At 43.1% G+C, this 27,646-nt stretch overlaps 1 protein-coding gene across 9 annotated transcripts in view; it reads left to right on the forward strand.

The window, feature by feature from the left end:
* SFR1 (SWI5 dependent homologous recombination repair protein 1) overlaps positions 1 to 27,646 on the forward strand; it is a 71,822-nt gene that overhangs the window by 21,350 nt on the left and 22,826 nt on the right. For 2 of the 9 annotated variants that reach the window (XR_008846083.1, XM_056529190.1), the window contains exons 1-2: positions 26,985 to 27,082; positions 27,455 to 27,508. The gene's annotated coding sequence lies outside the window, so the exon portion shown is untranslated. Of the gene's footprint in view, positions 1 to 26,953; positions 27,256 to 27,313; positions 27,426 to 27,454; positions 27,509 to 27,646 lie in introns of those variants that run through there. The other 7 variants (XM_056529192.1, XM_056529191.1, XM_056529193.1 and 4 more) reach the window with 7 other exon arrangements.

Below are 27,646 nucleotides of genomic sequence, written 5' to 3' on the forward strand. Positions count from 1 at the left end.
GACTGCTCATGCCTGGATCTCAGGCACTGAGCAGTCATTCGGCGATCGGACAGCGAGGAGGCAGGTAGGGATCCTCCAGCTGTCTTTTAAGCTGTTCGGGATGCCGCGATATTGCCGCGGCGATCCCGAACAGCTCCCTGAGCTAACCGGCATGGTTTCACTTTCACTTTAGACGCGGCGTTCAACTTTGAATCCGCGTCTAAAGGGTTAATAGCACGCGGCACCGCGATCAATGCCGCGCTATTAGCCATGCCATGGCCCCGCGTTATAGATCGGGAGCGGACTCATGACGTACGCGTACGTCATGGGTCCTTAAGGGGTTAAGCCCTCCATACAAAGGTGAGATGTTGTAACCTGACGAAGCTCCATGGCGGAGTGAAACAGCTGTAGTTATGAGAGGTGCAAGCCATGGCGTCCTCTTCCCGCATAGCTACTTTTTAATGCAGGAGAAATAAAGAATTGCCGTTTCACATTCAAGAATGAAGAACATCAATCAAAACAGGCGGGTTTTGGACAATTCTCTGTCTTGCATAATGGATAAAGGATGGCTGATGATACAGTCTTCATACATGGCCCCTACATGTGACATTTCCTGGTCACATGTGTCAGGGAGTTCATGCTTCTTTAAGAGCTCTTTCCTGGTCCCGTACGGGCATAGCTATTTTTCACATGGAGTTGGCATATACATAAGGTGGAATATATATATATATATATATATATATATATACAGAGGGGCAAAAAAGTTTTTAGTCAGTCACCAATTGTGCAAGTTCTCCCACTTAAAAAGATGAGAGAGGCCTGTAATTTTCATCATAGGCATACCTCAACTATAAGAGACATAATTAGAAAAAAAACATCCATAAAATCACATTGTCAGATTTTTAAAGAATTTATTTTCAAATTATGGTGGATAATATGTATTTTGTCACCTACAAACAAGCAAGATTTCTGGCTCTCACAGGCCTGTAACTTCTTCTTTAAGAATCTCCTCTGTCCTCCACTTGTTACCTATATTAATGGAACCTGTTTGAACTTGTTATCATTATAAAATACACCTGTCCACAACCTCTAACAGTCACACTCCAAACTCCACTATGGCCAAGACCAAAGAGCTGTTGAAGGACACCAGAAACAAAATTGTAGACCTGCACCAGGCTGGGAAGACTGAATCTGCAATAGGCAAGCAGCTTGGTGGGAATAAATCAACTTTGGTAGCAATTATTAGAAAATGGAAGACATACAAGACCACTGATAATCTCCCTTAATCTGGGGCTCCACGCAAGATCTCACCCCGGGGTGTCAAAATGATCGCAAGAATGGGAGCAAAAATCCCAGAACCACACGGGGGGGACCTAATGAATGACCTGCAGAGAGCTGGGACCAAAGTAACAAAGGCTACCATCAGTAACACACTACGCTGCCAGGGACTCATATCATGCAGTTCCAGATGTGTCCCCCTGCTTAAGCCAGTACATGCCACCAATTCTACTTTGTAAAGACATCAGTAATTTTACCCAGAAATCTAAGAAACGGAAAAAAAAATCACAGCGTGACAAAGAAAAATCGCCATTTTTTGGGGGGCTTTCGTTTGTACACGGTGCATTTTTCGTGGCCCCGCGTTATAGAAAGGGAGTGGACTCAGGGCATACAGGTACACCCTGAGTCCTTAAGAGGTTAATGAATGTTGCTGAGAAGCCTTAGATCATTGTGCATGTTGTAGATGTGCGACCATGTCAGTTTTTCCTATATTTGAATTCACATATATATATATATATATATATATATATATTGTATCATCACATTGAAGTTATGATTAAAGACAGGAAATTGGCAGAAATGCATTGATGATCACAATGATGTTCTTAGAAGATATGCAATGTAAGCTGACATTTTAAATGGAGCTGCAAGCTGTAATGATCTTTTTCTACATGTTTGTAGACTCTCTGGGACCCAAGGGAAGTTTGTCTCACTGCAGAAAATAGGTTCCATCATAAGTCTCTAAGACCCGTCTCCTTCAATGAGACAGACTAAGCACCAAGTGCTTTCTATTGGGATACGTGGAAATCTGGATGGGGACAGGTGGGAAGGGAGAGAAGGAGTATAGGGAGAGTAAGAGAGGTGTTGTGTAGGGGAAGTAAGAAGGTAAAAAAGATGGCTACAACACCATGATAGGGGTGCAGTTCTCAAAAGCACTCACTAATGGGGTGACTGGAATGAATAGGAGGAGAGGAGTAGATCTAGGGAAGAGTGACTAGTGGGTAAAGTAAAAGGGGGAAAGTGGACAGTGCAAAAGGAAAAAACTACCAGAACCAACCTCACTATTAACCGAGAACACTCTAGAAAATGCACAACAGATGAGAACATCACAACAGATGAACACACCAAGAAAAAGAGGCTTAGAAGGAGACAAAGAAAACCCAGACAATCCACCACAGAAGATAGGGAAGACTCGATAGCAATCTGACACATCTTAACCCCCAACCAATCAGCAGTATCGAACAAAGGCCTAAAGTTCGCCCTCACACAACCACTCAATACATTTTATACATACATATGTATCGAGAAGTACGTACGGAGATTATGCCTGAATAAATATTTCTTGAAACTACCTGAAACCAGACCCAGTCAAGAGAAAGACAAATACAGACACGCAAACTGTACTCCCAAATCCTGGTTTTATCCTAAAAAGGAAACTGGACCAGATATAACAGCTTTCAAGAGAGCCATGTAAAATGACATAAAATATTTAAAAGATAATACAAGAAGAACAAACAACTTGACTAAGGAAGAAAGAGAGATGCCCGGCAGACAAGGGAAGAGCCATCGTAATTCAAAATGGGGAGAAATACAACGCAGAGTGCCTAAGACAACTCCAAAATGAGACCACCTATCAACTCATTAAAGAAGACCCTATGGAAGATTTCAAAAAGTCACTGGAAACAATGTGCAAGGATGTTAAAGATAGAGGGATTTTAATGGAAAAAGAGTATCCTTTTAAATACAGACAATCGAATGCCAGTGTTCTACTGTTTACTCAAACTACATAAGGACCCTATAAACTCCCCAGGACACCTGATCGTATCAGGCATTGGTTCAATTACTACCAACTTGTCACGTTACATCGACAATTTCCTTTAACCCATAGTGCAGAAGACAGAACACTACCTCAAGGACACCACGCAAGTTATTAAGATTTTAGAGAATTTTAAATGGGTACCCAATATCCTTTTAGCCACAATGGACATCAATGCCCTGTTCACAAGTATAAAAAACGACCAGGGAATAGAAGCGACAAGAAGATTTTTAATGAAAGAAGAGATGGAACCGGACCAAGTGGATTTTCTATGTGATTGTATGGACTACATTTTAACCGACAATTATTTTTATTTTGAGGGCAATTTTTATCTGCAAAGTACCGGTACTGCTATAGGCACCAGATTCATGCCAAGTTTCACAAATGTATCTATGGCCACATGGGAAGAAGAAATCATTACCCCCAAAGATAGGCGTGGGTCTGGTGCTCTGCTACTGGTACATAGACAACATTATTTTAATTTGGGATGGGACAGAAGAAGAGATTTAAAATGTTATAATCACAACTAATGAAAATTACCGCCATCTAAAATTCACTCCGACTATCAGCAAAACCAACGTGGAATTCCTTGATCTAGTTATTGAAGCAAACCCCGGAGAGATTAAAATGCAGAACATTACACAAACCCAGTTACAGCAGTTACATCCTCTATGACAGTTGCCACCTACAAAGATGGCTGATTAGCGAATAAACGTGATTAAAATGGTGATTTTACCCCGGATTCTATATTTATTTCGTTCCCTTCCCATACCGTTGGTCAACCGTGATGTTCGAGCATTGCAACGGGACGTTTTCGCCTATATTTGGGCACATAAACGACCCCGTATAGCGCGCTCTATGATGCATTATAATAAAAAGGTTGGTGGCCTGTCAGTCCCCAACTTTCTTAAGTACTATTATGCTGCTAGGTTGGCGCAGCTCGCACTAATTAACCGAACTGAGGGGGCTCCTCGGTGGGTCACCTTGGAGGACTCTTTACTCCATCCATACTCTTATAGGGCGTTTATGTGGTCTTCTTGCCCCCTGACTGGTCTACTCCCTTCCTCAGCCCTGGTAGTTTTATATTCGCTGTCTCTCTGGCGTCAGGTGCGCTTCAAATTTCAGCTTCAGTCTCCTGTTTCTCCCCTTCTTCCTATTCTTTCTAACCCTCTCTTCCCTCCTTGACTGACCGCACAAAATTTTTCCTGGTGGGTGCGGGGCAAGTTACTCCGCCTACATGATATACTGGTAAGGTGACAGCTTCCTACACTGGAACACTTTCACTTAGCACACACCTTCCCCCCCCCCCCACTGAATTTCTGCGTGCCAGACAAGTTTTCTCCTTCTTTCGCTCGCAAGTAATCTCTCTCGGTGCTATTTCCCCTACCTTTTTTGAATCGAGCATGCTTTTCACACCCGACAGGTTAGGTATGCTCTCCTTATATAGGTATATAGAGGTATGCTCTCTCTATATACTCTCACCTGAATGCCCCTCCGCGAGAGGACAAGCTCCGCTTCATGGTGGACTGGGAAATGGACATAGGCACCACCCTGACATTGTCACAGTGGCAGGACTGTTGTACCACCTTGAGCCGTGGCAGCTGGCAGGTGTCCTTGATGGAGACAGCACTTAAAGTTCTGCACAGAACCTACTTTGTCCCCGCTAAATAACACGTTATTTATCCATCAGTTTCCCCTTTATGTTTCCAAAATTGTGGGCTTCATGGGACCATGTATCATGTATGGTGGTCATATCCTGTGGTCACTGATTTATGGGTTAGAATTTTAAACCTCCTTTCCTCTTTATTTTCGTGCACCGTCCCTAGGACACCTGCCTTCTGCCTACTAGGTTTTAAACCATTGAGGATGCAGTTTAAACCTTTCCGCTTGATCCAGCTGATTCTACTGGCTACCCGCATACATATTGCCTCCCAATGGAAAAAACCTCAGCTGCACTTCAACACTGTGATACAAAGGGTGAACCTCATTATGCTGAATGAAAAGATTACTGCCATTAGAGAGGACTCTGTTGACCGTTTTGAAGAGGTGTGGGAACCGTGGCTGACTTCCACGCACTGTCCCAGTATGTTTCATTGCTTTTCCTTGTATTAATATAATTTCTTTTTCATTCCCAACCGGGTGAACAACACATGTCTCATTCTTACTGGTATGTAATACCCTGATTGCTTTGATTTTTATGTGTTTTTTTCTATGCCTAACTGTACGTCGTGTACATCCATGTGTTCATCTGTTTTGTTGTCGCTTGACCTTGTTGGCCCGCGATTTCGCCATCCTTTCGGGATGACTTGCTCTTTGTTGTGCTTTCATTATCTAATAAAAGCTTCATGGTTTGACTGTTAAAGATGGCTGATTAACGTTATCTTTTTGGACAATATAGAGGATCGAGGCGCAATTGTACAGACACAGAACAATACGGCAAAGAAGCAGTGGCCTTGACACAGTAATGTAAAGAAAACAAATATCCTGAGAGAATTCTGGAGGAATTAGCCCAGAAAGCGAGAAACCTGGACAGAACGTCCTTCTTTCTAGAGAAACATACGGGAAAAACGACCAGTGAACAAGAAGCGAAGATCATCATTCCGTTTACAAAGGACCATAAGAAAATTAAGAGAGTGATCCAGAACAATTGGCACCTAATATTAAATGATAAAGTATTGGGTGCCTTATTATCTAAAAGACCCCCTATCGTCTATTCCAAGGCACCCAACCTGGGAATTAATGTAGCCCTGTCAATCAGGAATCCCACACAGCAGACTCAAAAAAAAGACCTGGCTCACACTGAAAGGCTTTTTTCGCTGCGGGTCCTGCAACAACAGCCAAATTACAAATTTCCAGAAGAAAACCACAAACATACAATCTGTGTCAACCTACTTCAAGTGGGAGATAGAAGAATTCCTCACCTGCAATTCAAGTGGAATCATCTACCTAATTGAATCCACGTGTGGCAAACAATATGTGGGAAAGACGAGGAGAGCATTGAAGACTAGAACAGCGGAGCATGTATACAACATTAGAAAAGGAATCATGAAACACCCACTGCCCGCACACTTTTTGACCCACAACAATTAAGACCCTACCAACATCAGATATATAGCCATCCAATCAGTGAAAAGAAGCTGGAGGGGAGGAAATTACACCACCCAGATATCCAGAGCAGAAACAAGAAAAATCTACAACTTCAATACCATCAAACCCAGAGGTTTTAATGCCAAATGTGAACTTTTTGGCTTTCTATAAACCCGAGAGTACCCCCATCTCATACCAGACACGGTGCCAGGCTGGATAGCGCCCGTGCGTGCCAAGAGAAAGTGTCGCCCCAGGACTAGGCCACTTACGCCACACCCAGACATATACAAAGAGAAGCCCTGAGGAATAAGTTAACCTGTGTTCTAATTTTATACATGATTCTACACTAATTTTATTACGATTATCTTTATTACTATTACCTTTTTAGCATTTTATGCTTGTTTTAAAATTTTTATTCCAGATATGAATATCATTTCCTTCCAAGGCCAGGCATATATTCAATTAATATTCAATTATTGTTCATTCACCCCAGACTAATTTATGAGATGAATCCTTAACAGATTATGGTGCAAAGAATATCATCCAACATCAGCTGATTATGGTTATCCACACCAAGTTCTCTAAGACTTGAATCCCGATCCACTTTACCGGATTTATTTTCTCCCTTTTTCCACACAACCCCTTTCTTCCCTCCATTCCTTTTGGTTTCTCCCATCCCATTCTCTATGACTTGAAGCCTGATCCACCTTACCAGAATTATTTTATCACTTTTTCCACATATCTACTTTCTTCCCTCCATTCCTTTTGGTTTCTCCCATTTCTTTAGTTTGTTTCCCATTTCCTGGCTACAACACTCCACCATTACTGTCAGATGCTAGCTACTGAAAAACTGAGAAGGTCTCCAGAAACCCCTCAATATGAAGATAGCGGCTCCGACGAGAACACCAACGACTTCCTCATATCGCCTTTGCTTTCGAGCGGGACACGAGCGGGACTCCTTTTGGTTCCTTTAAGTACACTCTAACTAGAGGTACTTGTTGACAATATTTTGTTTAATTAGGTTGGGAACGACAACCGGCAAGGGCCCTGCGGTCTAGGATTCCAACCATCTTGTAACAATCTCAAATAAATCTTTACTTATTTAATTTTCCAGTGTTGTAGCCATCTTTTTTTTTCTGGATCTGCTCCTCTCCTCCTCTTCATTTCAGTCACCCCATTAGCAAGTGCTTTTCAGAACTGCACACCTATCTTTGCGTTGTAGCCATCTTTCTTTCCTTCTTACTTCCCCTACACAACACCTCTCTTCCTCTCCCTATACCCCTATTTTGGCATTGTAGCCATCTTTCTTTCCTTCTTACTTCCCCTACACAACACCTCTCTTCCTCTCCCTATACCCCTATTTTGGCATTGTAGCCATCTTTCTTTCCTTCTTACTTCCCCTACCCAACACCTCTCTTACTCTCCCTATACTCCTTCTCTCTCTCCCCTCTCCTTCCCCATTTCCACGTATCCCATTAGAGAGCACCGGAGGACTGTACCCAACTTTTTTTCAATTATAATTTTCACTAGGCACTTTGGGTATTTAGTGCTTTCCAGTTAACCTCGGCACTCCCTATTACCTTAGTGAGCTGCACTTGCCTTTTGTTTCATTCAGACTAAGCACCAAGCCAGGGAGGGAAGTTTTTTTTTAAATTGCAGTAACATTTAAAATATACTGTAAGTAATGAAGACCAAACCTTTTTTTCCCCAGACGGAGAGAGGGCCCCGATGTCTTTTCAGGGGGATTTATCTGGAACATTTTTTCCCCATATTTTTTTGTATGAGCCATTAATATACAGCTGATCATATCCCCCATAGTCGACCATACGCCCCCTTAGTTAATCATATGCCCCTTAATACTATTTCAAAGAAACAGAAGCCCTAATGTACTTAGCTCTTTCAGGTTTTTTTATTTTTTTTGGTGTCCAAAGAAATGTATTATTATTTTTTTTTTGTGTCCATCGTGTTCAAAAATAAATAAATAAATAAACCACAATCAAATAAAACACTAGAAAAAGGCATGGAAACAAATTAGCATAAAAAACCTACATATTTATTAAACTACTAAAAAAAAAACAGAGCATTTTTAGATGCTTAGATTTATGTAGCCTTGGAGTTTGCAGTCTCCGAACTGTATATTTATATATATATATATATATATATATATATATATGTGTGTGTGTGTGTGTATTGAGTATATATGATACTCAATACACAAAATAGTAACATGTAGATAGGTGTGTTCATACCTTAAAGGGTACCTCTCATCAAATAAACTTTTGATATATTTTAGATTAATGAATGTTGAATAACTTTCCATAGCATGTTAATGAAAAATATGCTTCTTTCTATTGTATTTTTCCCGATCAGTCCTGTCAGCAAGCATTTCTGACTCATGCTGGAGTCCTAAACACTCAGAGCTGCCAGCCTGCTTTGTTCACAGCCAAACAGGCTGTGAACAAAGCAGACTGGAAGCTCGTAGTGTTTAGGACTCCAGCATGAGTCTGAAATGCTTGCTACCAGGACTGGTAGGGAGACCCCTAGTGGTCATTTCTTCAAAGTGGAAAATTAAATAAAAAGAAGCATATTTTTTAATAACATGCAATTGTAAAGTTATTCTGCATACATTAATCTATAATATATCAAAAGTTTTTTTTTGATGAGAGGTACCCTTTAAACATCTTATGGATTTATGTTATAGCCAAAATTCTTATAATTTCTAATTTGGCACATGGATAATTACCCAGACATTGGGTAATTACGGTATGTTCCAAAGTCTGGGTAATTATACTCTTTTTGCTATCATTTTGGCTTACACATTACCATATTAGCCAATAACTTGCTTAGTTAGTTGTTGCTAAATGTTTTGTATACAGAGGGTTTTCCTTCTGGTTTTTCCCTTTGCGAATGTTCTGTTCTAAACATAGTGAAATATGTAGGCAATGGTTGCCAAAGTACTCTAACTTCAACTTGCACAATGGTAATATTCAATATTGGCAGCTCACCTACAAGGCGGTGCATGGCCCCAATGATCCACAACAGTCCAATAGCGACCAACATTACATAGTTATACATAGTTAGTATGGTTGAAAAAATACATATGTCCATCAAGTTCAACCAAGGAATTAAAGGGGTACTCAGGTGGAAAACTTTTTTTTTTTAAATCAACTGGTGCCAGAAAGTTAAACAGATTTGTAAATTACTTCTATTAAAAAATCTTAATCCTTCCAGTACTTTTTAGGGGCTGTATACTAAAGAGAAATCCAAAAAAGAAATGCATTTCCTCTGAATACTACAGAGGAAATTATTTTCTTTTTGGAACACAGAACTGCCTGCTGACATCATGAGCACAGTGCATTTTAGGAACCGTCCAGAGCAGCATATGTTTGCCATGGGGATTTTCTCCTACTCTGGACAATTCTTAAAATAGACAGAGATGTCAGCAGAGATCACTGTGCTCGTTATGTCAGCAGAGAGCTCTGTGTTCCAAAAAGAAAAGCAGTTCCTCTGTAGTATTCAGTAGCTAATAAGTACTGGAAGGTTTTAGATTTTTTTATAGAAGTAATTTACAAATCTGTTTAACTTTCTGGCACCAGTTGATTAAAAAAAATTAAAAAAAAGTTTTCCACCGGAGTACCCCTTTAAACATCCTTTAGTGTCTTCACAAATCTATAGAAGGAGTACACAGTAAAATAAGAAACAAATAAGAAACAAATAATGATAATACGGCAGTTGGAGCAGTAGATAAACCAATGCCTTTCAACCTTTAACAGGTATATCAGATTATCCCAAGATTAAAGGGGTTATCCAGGAAAAAACTTTTTATATATCAACTGACTCCAGAAAGTTAAACAGATTTGTAAATTAAGTGTGAATTCGGGTAGAAAACAGACATGGTGCACATCTGCAATCTTGTATAATGATCTGATTGCTTCTCAGCATAATATCAAAAACTAACAGGTAGTTAGTATACATTTTTGATCAAAAAGTACAAGCCCACTCGCCACGTCAAGGCCACCTATTTAGAGTGGGTCCCTAACGTCCCTAGCATAAAATGGCGTAGCACTGGGCGGCGACCACCACCGCCGCGACACCAATGCCCACAGGGGGGAACGACCCACTGGCCGAGCGGCCCCAATGCCACTCCAACCAGTCTATGGGTCGCACCTCCCCGCAGACCAGGCGCCACGGCAGCAACGGACGCCACACAGCACCACACCAGTGTGAACAAGGTGTAATAGCTCACTTACCATGCTCTCCCAGTCAGACTGGGAGGCTGCTAGGAAAGAAATGGCCCATGTGTAGCTAACTACTACTTATATAGGGTTGGGCTGAGGGGGTGGGGAAGAGTGCAACACATGTTCAAACAAAAAAATAAAAAATAAATAAATAAAAAGGAAGGGATAGAAAACACACTGGTGTCGCGGCGGTGGTGGTCGCCGCCCAGTGATACGCCATTTTATGCTAGGGACGTTAGGGACCCACTCTAAATAGGTGGCCTTGACGTGGCGAGTGGGCTTGTACTTTTTGATCAAAAATGTATACTAACAACCTGTTAGTTTTTGATATTATGCTGAGAAGCAATCAGATCATTATACAAGATTGTAGACGTGCACCATGTCTGTTTTCTACTCGAATTCACACTGTGTTTTCTATCCCCTCCTTTTTTTTTTGTTTGAACATGTGTCTGCACTCTTCCCCATCCCCTCAGCCCAACCCTATATAAGTAGTAGTTAGCTACACAAGGGCCATTTCTTTCCTAGCAGCCTCCCAGTCTGACTGGGAGCACATGGTAAGTGAGCTGTTACACCTTGTTCACACTGGTGTGGTGCTGTGCGGCGTCCGTGCGACCCATAGACTGGTTTGAGTGGCATTGGGGCCGCTCTGCCAGCGGGTCGTTTCCCCCCCATGGGCACTGGTGTCGCGGCGGTGGTGGTCGCCACCCAGTGCTACGCCATTTTATGCTAGGGACGTTAGGGACCCACTCTAAATAGGTGGCCTTTACGTGGCGAGTGGGCTTTGTACCTTTTGATCAAAAATGTATACTAACAACCTGTTAGTTTTTGATATTATGCTGAGAAGCAATTAGATCATTATACAAGATTGTAGATGTGCACCATGTCTGTCTTCTACCTGAATTCACAGATTTGTAAATTACTTCTATTAAAAAATCATAATCATTTCAGTACTTATGAGCTGCTGAAGTTGAGTTTCTCTTTTCCATCTAAGTGCTCTCTGATGACATGTGTCTCGGGAACTGTCCAGAGTAGACGCAAATCCCCATAGCAAACCTCTTCTACTCTGTGCAGTTCCTGAGACAAGCAGAGATGTCAGCAGAGAGCACTGTTGCCAGACAGAAAAGAACAATTCAACTTCAGCAGCTGATAATTATTGGAAGGATTAAGATTGTTTAATAGAAGTAATTTACAATTTACATCTGTTTAACTTTCCGTAGCCAGTTGATAACAGAATAACAGTTGACTGTATGAGGCTCTGGTTACAATGATGTCATGGCTTCTATTTCCAAAGGAGCCATTACCGATATGATGGATCTGGTGTAGTTCCTTTTTGTAAGAAAACCGAATGGATGCCATTAATGAAGCAGTTCTCTAGTGTTTAATTTTTATTATTTGTAAAAGGTTCGGAATGTCTTGAAACAGTTGGTGGCATTTTACATATTTTTTTTCTTTCAAGCCCTGGAATCTCAAGTTCTTCATCTAGGGCAGTGGTCTCCAACCTGTGGACCTCCAGATGTTGTAAAACTACAACTCCCAACATCTGGAGGTCTGCAGGTTGGAGACCACTGATCTAGGGTAATCTTGTATTATTATATGTAGAATTATTTTAACAGCACTATCTTACTTTATCATCTAAAATTTGGGAAGTGCATAATTAAACATTTTTTGCAAAAAATTTTAGAAAAATAAGCTGAGCCAAACATTCTTGTGTATGGGGGGGGGTTGGCTATCGTATGTGTATGGCTGCCTTGAGAGACCATGCACATAAGTCATATAGTTTTTTTGGTTGCCATTTGTATGGTGCTCTTCTTTCCTTACATACGTCATATAGCATTAGATGCAAGTTTGATTCGTGTGTAAGACAATAGAATGGAAACCCTTTCATGACTTCATAGAAGACAAAACCCGGGCAGTAGAAAATGTAGATGCACCACTAGAGGCCCATGATATTTTAAAGATTCCAGGACCAAGGTGCTTCTTAGTTAAAGGGGTACTCCCATGGAAACTTTTTTTTTTTTTAATCAACTGGTGCCAGAAAGTTAAACAGGTTTGTAAATCACTTCTATTACAAAAAAATCTTAATCCTTCCAGTACTTTTTAGGGGCTGTATACTACAGAGAAATCCAAAAAAGAAATGCATTTCCTCTGATGTCATGACCACAGTGGTCTCTGCTGACCTCTGCTGTCCATTTTAGGAACTGTCCAGAGCAGAAAAAAATCCCGATAGCAAACATATGCTGCTCTGGACAGTTCCTAAAATGGACAGCAGAGGTCAGCAGAGAACACTGGTCATGACATCAGAGGAAATGCATTTCTTTTTTGGATTCAGTATACAGCCCCTAAAAAGTACTGGAAGGATTAAGATTTTTTTAATAGAAGTGATTTACAAATCTGTTTAACTTTCTGGCACCAGTTGATTTAAAAAAAAAAAAAGTTTTTCACGGGAGTACCCCTTTAACTGCAGATAAAATTATCAAACTTTCCATCAACAAGTGTGAAAACTATATGTAGGGCATATACTTTTTGTAGGTGTTCCTCCTCCTTATTGCTTATATGTACATGGTAACAATTCCACAATCATAATAGATGTGTTTGTTTCTCTATCTTGTTCTCACTGTATCTCCTCCTTCTGCATGTAAAGGCTTACACACGGCCTTAGGGAACATTTTATCATTTTACACAAACTTGTTTTCCCGTCTATGCTCCAATGAATAAAGATTCTAGTGGCTTAGAGGACTATTATTTTGTGCCACCACATTAAAGGAGGAACACACTCTGAATGAGTTTGTTTCTTTGTTGGTACAATGACATCAGAGGAACACACCCAACACACCCAAAAAACATATCTGACAACGACAAGTGGACCTGTCAGCAGGTTTGTAGGGTACAGCTGTACAGGGCTTTTGACCCTGAATCCATACATGCGTCTCATTAGATAATTGACCCCTTCAGTGCGGAGTTTAAAAATGTAAAAATGTTGGGCTTTGGAACCCACTAGAGGTACCATCAGCTACTAGAACCCATAAAAGTTCATCCCCTTCACCTGCTGGTCACCTCCTCTAACCCCAATTGACAGGGGAATGACTAACTGGTGAAGGGGCGAACTTTGCAGGGCTCTACCATTGGAGGGGAAGGCTCAATGGGCTCAATAAGTTTTTAAACTCTGATATTTCAGAATTTGAAGGGTTAATCACCAGTGAAAAAGGCCAAGGTCAAAAGGCCAAAAGGCCTATACAGCCCTGCCCTTACTTTATACTCTAAAAACCTGCTGACAGGTCTGCATTAAAGGAGAAATCTAGTTAAAGGGGTTCTCCAATTTAATGTCTCTTCTTTCTGCTTTGTAAATGATACATTGGAGCAGGACATGACCACTCAACCAATCACTGGCCGAGATGGGACACCACTGGGCCAGTGACTGGCTGAGCGGGCAAGTCCTGCTCCAACTCATCGCATCAGAGGCAGGACGATATAAGGAGCATAAGGAGGAATGGAAGGACTTGCAGCGGGACAATGGTGTAGATAAGTATGACTTTTTTTTTTACAGAGGCCCAGCATTATATAAAAAAAACTTAAACCCAGAAATACTCTTTTTAGGGTACATTAATGTAAGGGCTCATGACTGCACGATTTAGCCCCCCCCCCCCCCCCATTTCCATTTAAGGTATCATGGTGGACAGGTCTTTAAAGGATAACTCTGGGCTGTAACAACTTATCCCTATCCTAAGGATAAAGGATAAGTGTTAGAACGCAGGGGGGTCCGACCGCTGGGGCACTCCACGATCTCCTGAACGGCGCCCTGGATCAATACATGAAACAAGCATTTTCGACCACAGCACAAAGCGACAGCTGACACGCCCCCTCCATGCAGCTCTATGGGAGAGCCGAAGCACTGCTTTCGGCAATCTCCGACTCTGCCATGGAACTGCATGGAGGGGGCGTGTCTGCTGCAGCTTCGTGTTGTGGTCGAAAATTCTCGTTTCATGCAGGAAGCCTTGGCGCTGTTTGGGAGATCACGTGGGAGCCCCAGCGGTCAGACCCCCCCCGTGTTCTAACACTAGGGGATAAGTTGTTACATCCCGGAGTTATCCTTTGAGGTTATTAAGGGTTAAGGGGTGGGATCCCTGTTTGGCTAGTGGGCTAGGAAGGGGCTAGTCAGTTAACATGTTTCCTTTATATTATGGGTGAATACAATTAAAATGACACCCATGGTTACATGCTTTTCTATTATTGTACTAGTGAAAAAACTTACTTTTTTAAAGAAATTTGGATGTTTAAAATTGTTCTATTTTGACCCCTATAACTTTCTTCTTTTTCCATATATATGGAGCTGTATAAGGGCTTATTTTTTGTGCTGTGATCTATAGTTTTTACAGGTACCACTTTTGTGTCTATTTGATTTTTTGATCACTTTTATTACATGTGATACAGATGTGATGTCACCAAAAAGCAGCAATTGTTTAAGTTTACGTCTTTCACCATACGGGAACATTAACGTGATATTTACATATGCTGCAATACCAAATTTTTTGTTGTAAAATGGAAATAATTGGGGATCCTAAAGGGGAGGGGCTTATAATACCTATTATAAAAAAAAAAAAAAAAAAATAAAATTTTTTTTTTACATTTACATTTCCCTATAGGAGACTATTCATAGCAATCACTCATTTGCTAGTACTGTTCAGTAGTATGCATAGGCATTGCACTGATCAGTACTATCTTAAAAAATGATTGCAACAGAGCGGCAGGAGGCGGGTGAGGGGATCTTCAACCGCCATCTTGACTCATTGGACCCCTGAGATTATGCCAGAGGTGTTCTGGTGATTCTGACTAAGCCTCAATAATACTTCAGATGTGATCAGTATTGATTATGGCATCTGAAGTGTTAATGGCGGGCATCGGAGTGATCACTGATGTTTATCATTACTAGTCTCCATGTATGATCCGACCACAGCTCCTACAGTCCCATCATGTATTGTACATAAATGTACATTGATGTCTAATGTCCTTACAGGGTTAATAACATTAAACATGAATTACTTTATTTATATAGTGCTAACATATTGCCAGCACTGTACAGAGATTGCCCTCTCTCCCAGGACCCCATGCATTTGGGTGGGGAACCTGCCCCACAGTGAGGAGAGACCTACAGAACACACTGGTTACAGAGGGTGACATAAAGAGGGGTGTTACATTTATACCTTATCCTATAGGAAATATCAATTAACATTTTTATATTCGTTCTGGGAATTATGCCAGACCATTTTTTTTTGGTGTTTAAATTTGTTGCATTGTCTGGAAATGCTAAGCATGCACATTGTGGTGGCCCAGTACAGGAGGTGTTACCTTGTCCTGTCCAGCAGCCTCCCTTCAGTGTCCCCTGGGCCCCTTGTGCTTGTTCCCCCTGTATATATGTTTTGCTATGTATTATAATATATAATATGTTGTTGCTTTAAAAAAAATGTACCCTGTGATTGTTACCCAGGAGGTATTAGTGATCAGGTGATCCCAGGGGTGACTTATGGGCTCCCTGCTAGTCTCCCCCATATAAGCCCTGGGTGGAGCTAGCTCCCTCTCTTAGAGCTCTTGTTGCTGAGGTCCAGTGCAGTCAAGTCGAGTCTAGGTGTGTGTGCAGAGTCATTGGAGGCCTCAAGTAGGGCTGGGCGATATACCGGTTCATACCGAATACCGAAATTTTTGTGCTGCACGATATGAATTTTAACCCATACCGCAATACCGGTTTGGCCCCTCCCCCTCGGGAATGAATGTATTATCAGCCCAGCGCTGCGCTGTCCCCATCGGGGAACTAATCCTATGTGACCCGCGAGCGCTGTTCTGCCCGCCCCTCCAATTAAATTATCAGCCCAGCGCTGCGCTGTCCCCATCAGGGTACTACTCACATGTCACCCGCAAGCATTGCCCTCCTCGTCCTATTTGTTGCGGTCACCGAAGCTGACACTCTATACCAGTGGTCTTCAACCTGCGGACCTCCAGTTGTTGCAAAACTACAACTCCCAGCATGCCCGGACAGCCAACGGCTGTCCGGGCATGCTGCGAGTTGTAGTTTTGCAACATCTGGTGGTACGCAGGTTGAAGACCACTGCTATATACTGTGCGGTATCCCTATGCCCGGGCTGCAAAAAATAAACAAAATAAACTTCAACTCACCTCCTGTTGGTCCGGTACCGGCCTCATCTGCTTCCTGGGGACGGGAACGTTGGACAGCCGTCAGCCTATCACCGGCCGCAGCGATGTTCCACCTCGGCTGGTGATAGGCTGAGCCAACTGTCATGTAAGATGCCGGCTTCTTACATGACAGTGGGCTCAGCCTATCACCGGCCGAGGCAGAACATCGCTGCGGCCGTTGATAGGCTGACGGCTGTCCAACATTCCTGTCCCCAGCGTAAGGCCGACGTCGGAACATGCGTTAAAGTTTACTTTGTTTACCTTTTGCAGCCCGGGCATAGGGATACTGTACAGTATAGAGTGTCAGCGTCGGCGGCCGCAACAAACAGAACAAGGAGGGCAGCGCTTGCGGGTGATATGTAAGTATTTATCCCGATGGGGATGTGGGCTTATAATTAATATGGGGGGGTTCTAGGAAATATCGTTATATACCGTGGAACCGCCAAAAAGTTGAAAAAATACCGTGATACACACATTTGGTCATACCGCCCAGCCCTAGCCTCAAGTCAAGTCTGCAGCCACAGTCAATTGCAAGTAAACTACAGTCATAGCTTTGTTAGTCATCAGTCAAGTCAGTCCCTGTCAGCAACAGTCAAGTCAGCGTGGCCTGCATTAAATTGTCCAGTCCTACTACAAGTCTCAGCAAGCCCTTAATGTCTCTGAGTCACTGGTCACCCTGGCTGAACTGTATAGACTTTACCATCTGTCTACCCTCAGTAAAGCTACCGTTATCCATAACTTGGTGTCGGAGTCATTATTGCCCCCGTGCCTAGCCCAGGATCTAGCGGTATACCTTTGGGTGGTATCGAGGATAAACCACACCCTGGCGTCACAAATACAAGGGGTTAATTCCATCTGCCCCTAGGGTAACAACATCTGCCCTCATTACACCCTCAATCACAACATGGTATCCGAAAAAATGTGACACACGTAGAAGTTTCACATTTATTGACAAGGAATCTCCATAGCCACTAAACAAAATTTAAGGGTACGGCTCAGAACCTCAGTCACATCCTTTTGGGCATATGAATAATGTCTTGTCCTTCATTTATAAGTCATATCTTAATAACTCCTTTAGGATAAAAGGAGGAGAAAGGTCTGTGGTAGATTTTTTCATTAGTCTTTTCACGTTGCCCACAGCTGACAAAACACCCATGAAATAATTTTATTACAAGACGCATCATGCCAGGACATTGTTTGGTATTAATCAGCACTGGAGACTCAAACTTGTAACTGCAGGTATAAAATAAAATGTGCTTAGGATAGACAGGAGCCTGTGCCAGCTTCAATGGTTGTGCCAAGTTGCTACATAGATTTCCTGGCAGTTGTCTCTTCACACAGTGCTGCTAGAGTCCTTTCTTGGTATTCTCATTCCCTCACGACAAATATATAGGAACATCTCCAGAACAGGGCTATGATATTAAAGGGACACAACCAGTCATTGCTTTGGGCACTGAAATACTGTGCACGGAATTCAAGTTTATATAATGTATTTGTAGGTAGCCATAAAGGGGTACTCCGCCCCTAGACATCTTATCCCCTATCCAAAGGATAGGGGATAAGATGTCTGATTGCGGGGGTCCCGCTGCTGGGGACCCCTGGGATCTTGGCTGCAGCACCCCGCTGTCTTTACTGCACAGAGCAAACTGGCTCTGTGCGTAATGATGGACGATACAGGGGCCGGAGCATCGTGACATCACGGCTCCAACCCCTCATGATGTCATGGCCCGCCCCCTTAATGACAGCCATCACGCCCCCTTACATAGACTTGCATTGAGGGGGCGGAGAGTGATGTCATGAGGGGGTGGGGCTATGACATCACGAGCTCCCGGTGCCCGCTGCAGCGTTCAGAACAGTTTGTTCCAAACGCTGAGCAGCGAAGTACCCCTTTAAAGAACTAACTGAAATCATCCAGGGTAAATAGCAGTGGTCAATGTTAAAGGGGTACTCCCCCCCCTAGACATCTTATCCCCTATCCAAAGGATAGGGGATAAGATGTCTGATGGCGGGGGTCCCGCTGCTGGGGACCCCCGCATTCTACCATGCGGCACCCACCTGTAACGGCTTCCGGAACCGCTGGAGGCCCTCAGGCTAATACCATCCCGACCACGAGAACGGAAGGTCATGACATCACGACCCCCGCCCCCCGTGTGACGTTACACCCGCCCCCTCAATGCAAGTCTATGGGAGGGGGCAGGACCCCAGCCATCAGACATCTTATCCCCTATCCTTTGGATAGGGGATAAGATGTCTAGGGGTGGAGTACCCCTTTAATCCATCTGTCGTACCATAATACTGCTTGATGAACTTTAATTTTACAAACAAATACTTTTTTAGTGTATCATACCAGGGGGTATGACGTTAGGACCCCTAGTGATTTCGAGAACAGAAAGCTCCCATCAGGATAGAAAGGTGGTCATGTGTGAACACTGCTACTCCAGTCATGGTCTGTGGGAGCTGCCAGCGATTGCCAAGTTACCAGATGCCGATCATGGAGAGAAGAGGCTGTTTTTCAAGTTCAGTGTCTTACACACGAAGAACAAAACAATGTTGCTGTTCTTTGGTACTTCCATCGAAAGATAGCAAAACACACTGTTCTTGATAGCATCTTTTTTGAAGGGCTACGGACATGTCTGAACATTGCTTTAGCAAGTTGTTTGGTTGGAAGTCATCTGCCAGCAATAACTCTGCCTTAGGTGATACACAGCATCTCCACAATGACCGCAGCAGCTGGTGAGGCATCCAGCAACGCTCCACCTTTAGCCTCCAGCACTGAAAATGTGCAGACTATGCACTCTACTGTAAGCAGTGAGATATATCACATGCCATTTAGTGTATCCACAAGTTCACGGGGAGAAAGACCTGAAATTGTATCTTGGGTTTTGAAATAAGACACCTTCTGAGCTTTAAACTTCCTAAAGAATTTGAATTTAAACATCAGAACTTGGACTTGATACAAGATCCATAGTAAATTTCAATAAGAATGTAGGAAGGACATGTGGATCTTAAGGATGGCCTATTATTACTGAGAAACGAGAAATAGGCGTCCACATACAAAGTCCCATCTAAAGAAAGCCAATCGTCATGCAGATAGCTATCCAAGTGATAATCTTTAAACGCGACCTGTTCACATGGGTTTTCAATTTCTCCACGTGATGGTTACATCAATTATACCATTATTCATCTACTAATCTGCAGACATGTTAAAACTTAACCATACACAGCACATGTGGGTCGGCCTTCCTCTGCAAGGATCAGACGAATACGATCATACTAAGATGTTGTAGCCATCACAATCTATCAGCAATTCATCTAAAGAAGTCTGGAAAGTATCATATTTACCCACAGGAATATACTGTCAAGTCTAGAACTACTTTGTCTGTATAATCTTAGAAATCATCTGTAAAGGTTTGAAAGATTTCCTAAACACTAGAGTCATTTGTATTCGTTGTATGTGTACTTTTATAAGAGAAATGCATTGGAACCTACTGTACAAATCACTAGTCAGACCACACATAGAATACTGTGTACAGTACTAGTCAGACCACACATAGAATACTGTGTACAGTACTGGGCACCAGTGTACAAGAAAGATATAGTGGAGCTGGAGAGGGTTCAAAGACGGGCAACCAGAGTAATACAGGGAATGGGAGGACTACAGTACCCAGAAAGATTATCAGAATTAGGGTTATTTACCGTAGTTTAGAAAAAAGAAGGCTTAGGGGCGACCTAATAACTATGTATAAATATATCAGGGGGCCATACAGAGATCTCTCCCATGATCTATTTATACCCAGGACTGTATCTATAACAAGGGGGCATCCTCTACATCTAGAGGAAAGAAGGTTTCTACACCAGCACAGACGGGGGTTCTTTACTGTAAGAGCAGTGAGACTGTGGAATTCTCTCCCGGAGGAGGTGGTCATGGTGAACTCTGTAAAAGAGTTAAAAAGGGGCCTGGATGCATTCTTGGAGAATAATAACGTTGCTGGTTATGTATACTAGATTTATAGGGACAGAAGGTTGATCCAGGGATTTATTCTGATGCCATATTTGGAGTCGGGAAGGAATTTATATGGATACACCTACAGGGTGGGCCATTTATATGGATACACCTTAATAAAATGGGAATGGTTGGTGATATTAAATTCCTGTTTGTGGCACATTAGTATATGTGAGGGGGGAAACTTTTCAAGATGGGTGGTGACCATGGCGGCCATTTTGAAGTCGGCCATTTTGAATCCAACTTTTGTTTTTTCAACAAGAAGAGGGTCATGTGACACATCAAACTTATTGGGAATTTCACAAGAAAAACAATGATGTGCTTGGTTTTAACATAACTTTATTCTTTAATGAGTTATTTACAAGTTTCTGACAACTTATAAAATGTGTTCAATGTGATGCTTATTGTGTTGGATTGTAAATACAACCCTCTTCTCCCACTCTTCACACACTGATAGCAACACTGCAGGAGAAATGCTAGCACAGGCTTCCAGTATCCGTAGTATCAGGTGCTGCACATATCATATCTTTACAGCATAGACAATTGCCTTCAGATGACCCCAAAGATAAAAGTCTAAGGGTCAGATCGGGAGACCTTGGGGGCCATTCAACTGGCCCATGACAACCAATCCACTTTCCAGGAGACTGTTTATCTAGGAATGATCTGACCTGACACCCATAATGTGGTGGTGCACCATCTTGCTGGAAAAACTCAGGGAATGTGCCAGCTTCAGTGCATAAAAAGGGAAACACATCATCATGTAGCAATTTTGCATATCCAGCGGCCTTGAGGTTTCCATTGATGAAGAATGGCCCCACTATCTTTGTACCCCATATACCACACCATACCATCAATTTTTGTGTTCCAACAGTCTTGGAGGGATCTATCCAATGTGGGTTAGTGTCAGACCAATAGCGGTGGTTTGTTTGTTAACTTCACCATTCACATAAAAGTTTGCCTCATCACTGAACAAAATCTTCTGCGTAAACTGAGGGTCCTGTTCCAATTTTTGTTTTGCCCATTCTGCAGCACCTGAAACTACGGATACTGGAAGCCTGTGCTAGCATTTCTCCTGCGGTGTTGCTGTCAGTGTATGAAGAGTGGGAGAAGAGGGTTGCATTGACAATCCAACACAATGGGCAGCACATTGAACACATTTTATAAGTGGTCAGAAACTTGTAAATAACTCATGAAAGAATAAAGTTAAGTTAAAAGCAAGCACATCATTGGTTTTCTTGTGAAATTCCCAATAAGTTTGATGTGTCACATGACCCTCTTCCTATTGAAAAACAAAAGTTGGATTCAAAATGGCCAACTTCAAAATGGCCGCCATGGTCCCCACCCATCTTGAAAAGTTTCCCCCCTCACATATACTAATGTGCCACACACAGGAATTTAATATCACCAACCATTCCCATTTTATTAAGGTGTATCCATATAAATGGCCCACCCTGTAGTATGAGTTTTTTTGCCTTCCTCTGGATCAACTCAGTAGGGACACATTAGGGTTATAGGATTAACTTGATGGACTCTTTTTTTTTCCCAACCTTATGAACTATAACTATAACTACTGCTGTGGGCTGTAATTGCTGATTTTATTGTTGAGAAGACTTTTTAAGAGGATAAAATACATTGGATCATGTTGATAGATTGTCTGGTTTCATTAACAGGACATCCAAATGTCTGGGGTTTGGTTTTAAGCATGGGCTTTTGCTCTTCAAAGTCCATCAGAAAACAACGTGACTGCTACTGCAATTCGTAGTAACAGCGGTCAAATATGTTAGGCTGAGTTAACATAGGTCCGGCATCTGGCATAGGTGAACGCAGCCTAAATCTCAACACAACTGATGCCACAACTGATGACAACATGTCATCAGTTGTGTAGCTTCCAGCATCCATTGTTTCTGCGTTCCCCTGTCCGGTACCATCCGACGTGTTTAACCATCTGGCGTCCAAATTGAGATGCTGGATGAATGTGAACTGACACATTTAAATGAATGGGATCAGTTCCAGCATAATATAGGCTGCAGCAGGGAGATGTAAGTACTGTAGCTGTGAGACTTAACTTAACTTGCCTAATTACTTGCCTAATAAAAGGCTAACCTATCTTCTTAGGGAGCATAATTGTTTAAATAGGAGTCCTACCTGCCGGGGGTAATATCTATCTGGGGGCCTGAACACCTATTGGGAACCCCTACCTGATCAACAGGTAGGGCTCCACAGTAGGTAGACAGGCCCCCAGATAGATATTTCCCCCATCAGTGATAGGGATCATATATATCTGGGGCCTCTATACCTTCTTGGGAGACCTACTTGATGGGGTCATATCTATCTGGGGGCCTGTGTACCTACTGGGGAGCCCTACCAGATGGGGGTCATATCTATATGGGGGCCTATGTACCTACTGTGGAGCCCAACCAGATGGGGTCATAGCTCTATGGGGGCCTGTGTACCTACTGGGGAGCCCTACCTGATGGGGGTCATATCTATCTTGGGGCCTGTCTGGGGGCATTATATGTGTGGGGCGCATGATGAGGGCATTATATGTGGGGGGCACATGATGGGGGCATTATATGTGTGGGGGGCGCATGCTGGGGGAATTATATGTGTGGGGGCGCATGATGGGGGCATTATATGTGAGGGACACATGATGGGGGCATTATATGTGAGGGGGCATGATGGGGGAATTATATGTGAGGGGCGCATGATGGGGGAATTATATGTGAGGGGCGCATGATGGGGGCATTATATGTTAGGGGCATGATGGGGAATTATATGTGAGGGGCGCATGATGGGGGAATTATATGTGAGGGGCGCATGATGGGGGCATTATATGTGAGGGGCGCATGCGGCCCAGCCTCACCCAGCCTCTACCTCCCGTGGCCCCCTGATAATTTGAGTTTGAGACCCCTGCTGTATAGGATGTGACTGCCAGTGTTCAAGAAGAAAATCAGCTGCCTCCTTTACTTATCACAGTCTGCTGTACTATACCTAGCCCAGAATAATAATCCCATACAGTAATTATGTAATATCACTTTAAAGAGGACAAATAGTATCCTAACTTCCTGACCACATGTCACCACTATATGACGTTTGAAAAACGCTACTATACTGTTACAAAATACTACCCTTACAGTGAGACCACATATTACTGTGGTGTCCCAGCACCAAAGGCTGTCATGTGGGCTAGAGATTGCCTCGGGAACCCTTACTGACTTTTTCCTGGGGCCACTGTTTCATTATTTCACTTTGTTATATTGTGTAATTTTGTCATGTTATGTATTTTATTATGTACTGTATCCTTAAGAGATCAAGGCAGAGAGACCAGGTGACCTTGACACCCCAATGGGGCACCCCGAAAACATAGCCCTTAAAGTAGTGTAGGGGGGAGGAGAGGTCAGTTTAGCGAGGAGAAGAAGTCTAGTGAGAGGAGAGTGCGTTCCAGCTACCAAGCGAAGGAGAAGCCTAAGGGAGAAGTCTACTAAATTCCACAGCCACGCAAGCCTGGTAGTAAGCAAAGCTCCGTTGGGAAAATCTCTACGTCAGTCATTCAGTCAGTCAAGCTAAAGTTTTCAGTCAGCGTGCGCTGCTACTAATCTTCAGACGGCATTCAACAGCCATTACAACTCCCAGCAAGGCAACAGGCTCCCCGGATTCCACTCTGCCCATCTCACTGTGGAAACGTTTGTGTTGTATAGGGCCTGCTACCTCTATAATCAGTAAAGAGAAGGTTATCCCTAACCTGGCATCAATGTATTAATTATTGTGCGCCAGGCCCAGGAGAAGCTGTCTTATCCTCAGACCATGTAGGTTAATGGTGCCCTGGCTTCACCTCCCTAACCACCCCGAGTCAAGTACCACAATCTGTCTGATCCCCATGGCTGCCACATTACAACATAGTGACTGAATAAAACCCCCATACTGTACTGAATAAAAACCACTATACATGGATGGCGAGAAGGGAGGTAAAGGCCCTCATGCTGTCAGCAGATTGGGACATTGCAACTTCCCTGCAATGGTCCCACTCAGCACCACTGAGCTACTGGCAGTACACTTTTGGCATTTTAGACACAGGGATCAACTTTGATCGCAGCATCTAAAGGGTTAGTGTTTGACATCAGCCCAATCGCTGATGTTCAGCATTAACCACGGGTCCTGGCTACTGATAGCAGCCGGGACCAAATGGATATGAAGCGAGCTCAGCTTCTGAGCTTTCCTCAGACCTGCCGCATGGCTGCGCTGTATATATATGGCACCAGTTGTTAAGGGGTTGAGATCTGCTGGGAGGATGAAAAGAAATCCGCTCATGTGAATGAGCCCTTAAAGGGGTACTCCGGTGGAAAACTTTTTTCTGGTGCCAGAAAGTTAAACAGATTTGTTATTACTTCTACTACTTTTTAGCAGTTGTATGCTACAGAGGAAATTCTTTGCTTTTTGAATTTCTTTTTTGTCTTATCCATATTGCTCTCTGCTGACACCTCTGTCCATGTCAAAAACTGTCCAGAGTAGCATAGGTTTGCTATGAGGATTTTCTCCTGCTCTGGACAGTTCCTGATAGAGGCATCAGGTGTCAGCAGAGAGCACTGTGGACAAGACAAAAAAGAAATTCAAAAAGCAAAGAATTTCCTCTGTAGCATACAGCTGCTAAAAAGTACTGGAAGGATAAAGATTTTTTAATAGAAGTAATTTACAAATCTGTTCAACTTTCTGGCACCAGTTGATTTATAAAAAATAAATAAATAAATAAAAGATTTCCACCGGAGTACCCCTTTAAGATGAGACTGGAACTTGATAAAAAGTAATGGAGGCAGCATCTCAACCTGGCTGCTCGCCACCTCCCGGGGCTTGACTGACAGTTTTCTCCTTATACACACATAGGGGGGCATTTATCAATGGATGTACAACGTTTTTCTGGTGTATATTAGGTGACAAATTGTGCGCAGTTTCCGCTGCTGCAGCTTTTTTGTGCATTCTTTTTGATAGGGTATTTCTCAACCAGTGTATTGTTTGGAGCACAATGGAGAACTTTATGCATTGGGCATGAAGTTCTCATGTGCGGAAAATTGTTGCACCAAACTCTTGTAAACCCTGCTTTTTTTTTTTTTGCACAAGCCTACACGACCTAATAGGACACGTATAAATGTGTCAGATGCCGGAGCACAAAGCTTAAAGGGGTACTCCACCCCTAGACATCTTATCTCCTATTCAAAGAGGATGTCTGATCTCAACTCTGTGCATAATGACAGGTGATACAGGGGAAGGAGCATCGTGATGTCACGTTGGGGCGGGCCGTGACAGCGGGGCGGAGCGCGTGACATCACAATTCTCCGTCCCCTGTATCGCCCGTCATTTCGCACAGAGCGAGTTTGCTCTGTGCAGTGATGACAGTGGGGTGCCGAAGCCTAGATCGCGGGGGTTCCCCAGTGGATGGGCCCTCGCGATCTGACTTCTTATGCGCTATCCTTTGGATAAGGGATAAGATGTCTAGGGGCAGAGTACCCCTTTAAAGGAAATCGGTAGACAGATAGTGCAGGTGACACTGATGACAACGGTATTAACCTTGTCCCGTTCCGTGGTTTTCCGGCAATCCTCTTCGGTATCGTCAGCTCCAGGACGACTTGGAGCATAGGCGGAGCAGAGTACAGCGGTTATGTCACTAAGCCCCGCCCATGCTCCAAGTCGAGCCCGATGCTGGAAATACCGAAGAGTATTGTCGGAGAACCACAGCACAGAACTGGACCAGGTAAGTATCGTTTTCACCAGTGTCACCTGCACAACCTGTCTGTACCGACAGCTTAGTGCAGGTGACACTGATGACAGATTTCCTGTAAACCGAGCGCTGCAGCTCACTAGTTTCTAGAATTGCATAAAATTTATCAAGTCCAGTGCGCAATTTTGGTAAATATTAAGCAGCTGTGCATAAAAATACACCAATGAAACATGGGTAAAATCTTTACTACCTCTCACTAAATAACTGATAAATGTCCTCCATATAGCTGTTGCAAAACTACAACTCCCAGCATGCCCGGACAGCCTTTGGCTGTCCGGGCATGCTGGGAGTTGTAGTTTTCGACAGCTGGAGGCACCCTGGTTAGGGAGAACAGCATTAGAAGGGACTTTTCTTACTTTGACACAAATTGTTTAAATATGTTTTTATTTTACACATTTTCAGGATATATTTTTCTAAGAAAAAAATGAAGAAAAAAAAAAAATATGCAAGCACCGCCATGTTTCTACTCCCAGTTACACTATAGACTAAAATCACCTAGCTTTACTGCTACGACATAAAACGAACAAAAACCTCACCGTCCAATCAGGTGTCACGTCTGAGGTCACGTGTCTTCAGAAGGCTGGCGTCACAGACTGCTCTCTGATTGGCTGAGCTGCAGCACTTGCGCTGCGATAGGTTGACGTCGCTGGGTGGGCGGGGTTTAGGACGGCGGGATTTTTGATTGACAGCTCCGATAGACTCCGGGTCTGGAGGGTGTCTGGGTGAAGGTGAAGCGCCTGACGGACTGTATGATCATTATATTCCGCCAATCAGAAGTCACGTGCTAGTCCGTCCTCCTGGTACTTGTAGTACAGTTTAAATGTTGTTGCTACGTTAAAAGCAGAATTTCGGTGAAACCTATCCTGTTCTGCCATAACAATAAAACCACCTACCTAATACAGTGAGTTGCAATGTTTTATGCCAGTGTTCCCCAATCTGTGGGTCCCTGGCGGTTGCTAAACTACAAGTCCCAGCCTTCGGCTGTCAGGGCATGCTGGGAGTTGTAGTTTTGCAACTGTTGGAGGACCACAGGTTGGAGACCACTGATCTATATGATCTTACAGCTTTCTGGTAAGTTTTTTCTGCTATTTTCCCTACAGATCAGCCATTGTGAGCCCTGGGCGTCCATGACACTGTCCCCATATCCACCTCTGGTAGGTATTAACCTCTACATAGCAGGACCACCCCCCACAAGACCCGCCATATTGGAGATGCTGCCATGTGATTGTGTATACGTCACAATTCAGCCGTTATCGCAGTTGCTCGCATCCTTTCGCTTGCCCATGTTCTGG

Source organism: Hyla sarda, chromosome 7, assembly GCF_029499605.1.
Source record: "Hyla sarda isolate aHylSar1 chromosome 7, aHylSar1.hap1, whole genome shotgun sequence".
Lineage (NCBI taxonomy): Eukaryota > Metazoa > Chordata > Amphibia > Anura > Hylidae > Hyla > Hyla sarda.